At 40.6% G+C, this 3,556-nt stretch overlaps 1 non-coding gene across 1 annotated transcript; it reads left to right on the forward strand.

The window, feature by feature from the left end:
• The first annotated feature begins 1,029 nt into the window (after positions 1–1,029).
• LOC142869909 (small nucleolar RNA U13) lies at positions 1,030–1,130 on the forward strand. Its single transcript, XR_012918455.1, has one exon. It is a non-coding gene; the product is annotated as a small nucleolar RNA U13 (small nucleolar RNA).
• The last annotated feature ends 2,426 nt before the right edge of the window (positions 1,131–3,556 follow it).

A 3,556-nucleotide genomic window follows, 5' to 3' on the forward strand; every position in this document is an offset into this window, starting at 1 on the left:
TTTCCCTTTTAAATTTTTAACTTGTGCTGAGCCCTCCCCTGAACACTTATGCAGAAAGTTACTCAAATCAATCCTATCTGGAAGTAATGTATTTTATGATGGCTGGAGGACCACAGCACAGAGGAAAATTTCCTGCATGGAAATCAACTGCTTGCTTGACTCCCAAAGACTAAAATGTCAACTTAATTTCTTCACGGCTAAATTCCATCAATGAACTGGATATTCTAGTCCTAGCCACTGCCTTCGTCATATGTGAGATTGCCACCCATGCACTGCGCCTCAGAAGTTGGCTTCTATAATCAAGACAGCTCTCCAGGGTCTACTTTAAACTTAGGTTCACATACCAATGTCAGTCCCTTCTGTATATGTTTCATACCACTACAGTTATATAATGCCTTCTATCCAAGTTACAGGTTAAGATCAACATTTAATTAGCTTGACTCTTACAGAAAAGTAATTTTCTCTTGTAACTAGAAATATTTTCCCATAGTCAGAATTAGCATCTCCACTACCTAAAGATACATATTTTTCAGACGAGGATGGTGGCCCAAGCCTATAATCCCAGTCTTTGGAAGGCCAAGGCAGGGAGATCACTTGATTCCAGTAGTTGAAGACCAGCTAATATAGCGAGACCCCAACTCTGCAAAAAGAAATTTAAAAATTAGCCAGGCGTGGTGGTGCCTGTCTATAGTTCTAGCTACTCAAGAGGCTGATGTGGAAGGATCACTTGAGCCCAGGAATTTGAGGTTGCAGTGACCTATAATTGGGCCACTGCACCCTTGCCTGGGTGACAGAGCAAAACTCTATCTCTAAACTAAATAAATAAATAAAGATTTTTTTTAATTCAAATGTAAGGAGGTACTATTACTATTAATTAAGAACCTAAGAGGTCTCCCTATTCATATCTCCTGATACAGGAGAGGAAGGAGGATAGTTTAAGCCCAGAAGTTTAAGGTTGCTGTGAGCTAGGCTGGTGCCACAGCACTCTAGCCTGGGCAACAGAGTGAGACTCTGTCTCCAAATATATATATATATAGTAGTTCATAAGTATGATGATTAGGTGTTCACCTGAATGTGTGTTATGTGCCTCCATCTAACTTTTCTGACATGGGCACATTACCCATCTGACATGAAAAATAATAATAATCGGTATGAGAGGTCAATTAGGTATGTATGCAAGCACCTATGTAAATAAGTGAGGGTAAATCACCACATTCATGAGACTTTTAAAATGTGCCATCTAGCACTGCAGAATTCTTTCTGGCATTTTTGCAATTTCAACCATATGGCACAAGTATGAATGAACAAAGTTTGACCTGCAGGCCATATGCTGTCAACCTAAACTTACAATGCAGCTTAGGATCCAATTTCAAGAATCCTTTCTGAAGTGGAGAAACTGAGATCTGCTCAGATAAACTCAGCCCAGACCTAGTTTGACCCTTGCTGATCAAGTATTTCTGATCAGGTTTCACAGACAGGGAAGGACCAATCAAGTGCAGCAGGATTTCCTTCTATGTGTACAGGCCATGATGAGGAGTAATTAGAAAATTCAGGCCAGCACAGTGGCTCATGCCTGTAATCCTAGCAATCTAGGAGGCTGAGGCAGGAGGATCGCTTGAGATCAGGAGTTCGAGACCAGCAAGAGTGAGAACCGTCTCTACCAAAAATAGAAAAAATTAGCCGGGGGTGGTGGCGCATGCCTGTAGCCCCAACTACTCAGGAGGCTGAGGCAGGAGGATCACTTTAGTCCAGGAGTTTGAGAGGTTGCTGTGAGCTAGGCTGACGCCACATTACTCTAGCTCCGGTAACAGAGTGAGACTGTCTAAAAAAACAAAAAAGAAAATTCAGTCTGGGCCTGGACTTGGGCCTTTATGAGGGTTCATAGTTCAAGCTGAAGCTGAAGCAGTTTCTTTCAGAGCAGCCACTATGAGCCTTGCAACCTCCCTGGTTGAAAATGAAAGATAGTTGCTAAGGATATTCCATGATCCCATAACATCTTTAAAATATTATTAAAGTCATTTTATCTTCTATCATTTATCACAGAATTCATATATTTAAACATAAAATTATAGTTTAAATGAAATAATGCAATATTAAGGATTATGAAGCAAACCATATTTTGCAAGATCAATCAAGGAAATTAAAAATAAACCAGCTGTTAAAGTCTCTTGCGCAATATTAAAATGTGTTCAAAGCTCAGCATTATAATTAGAGACTTCTGTTATGCAATTTCTGAAAATTTATCTCCTAAAAAGGAAACTCTTCAAGTGAAAGAGAAATCATTAAAAAAAAAAAAAGACAAAGCTTCACATATTGCACCTTCTAGTTTACTAGTAAGACATATAATAACTTATGAGGAAATAAATGAAGCTCAAAACATTTTCTTATTTCCTTGGACTAGACATACGCATACATGTGCTAACACATCAACCTCTTCGAATTGAGCTCACAATAAGCGTTCAAGATGAATCATGAGTCTCCATGGGAACAGTAATAAAAGCACCTACCATTCACTCTGTAGGAGAGAAACAGAACTATACCCCCCTCTACAATTGTATAGACTTCATTGGAACTCATTTTACTTGTACCAGGCAATCTGGCCTCCCTCAACCACCCTCAATTAATTTTCAGGTATCTGGCAGGTAAGTAACAGTTCAAAAAGTCAAATGTGGTCTGGTGTGGTGGTTAGTGCCTGTAATTCTAGCACTCTGGGAGGCCAAGGAGGGAGGATTGCTTGAGGCCAGGAGTTCGAGACCAGCCTGAGCAAGAAAGAGACCCCCAGGACCTCCCCACCCCCATCTCTACAAAACATGTAAAAATTAGCCAGGCATGGCCGTGCGCCTATAGTCCCAGCTACTTGGGAGGCTGAGGCAGAAAAATCACTTGAGCCCAGAAGTTTGAGGTTGCTGTAAGCTACAGTGATACCACTACACTCTAGCCCAGACAACAGAGTGAGGCTCTGTCTCAAAAAAAAATTTTTTTAAAGTCAAACATAATGATCCACCTGCAACAGCAAATGTAATAATAGCCCAAAGCAGAAAAGTGGAGCAACCAAGAAGGAAAACAGAGAGAGGCAGAAACTCCGACCAGAACAGTAGAGGCCTCTAGGTCATGTGGAAGGATTAAACCATCCTCAATAACCCTTGACAGCAACACCAACTTCAAAGAGGAAACCAGGCAGCCAGGATAACACAGCATTGCGAGGCATCCACAGGACACCCGAGCCCCTGGAGCAGTGATCTGGGCCTGCCATGCTGCATTATAACACAGATGTAGAATCAAGGCACTTTAGCTAACCTAAATCATCATCTTTTGAGAGTAAATTTGGTCTCTTTTTTAAAATGTTTTATTTATTTGTTTGTTTTTCAGCATAATATGGGGATAAGCAGATATGTAGACATTTCATGAAACAGAATACATTAATTTTGCTTTAATTTTTAAGGTAAATCAGGAGACTTTAAAGAAATGAAGCCAGTTTGGGGCTTTACTTCCATCTGCTCTCAAGCCCCACAGAAGTACTTTTGCTCGCTGCCCAGGGCTGCGCAGACTCTACTAA

This window comes from Microcebus murinus, chromosome 2 (assembly GCF_040939455.1).
Source record: "Microcebus murinus isolate Inina chromosome 2, M.murinus_Inina_mat1.0, whole genome shotgun sequence".
NCBI lineage: Eukaryota > Metazoa > Chordata > Mammalia > Primates > Cheirogaleidae > Microcebus > Microcebus murinus.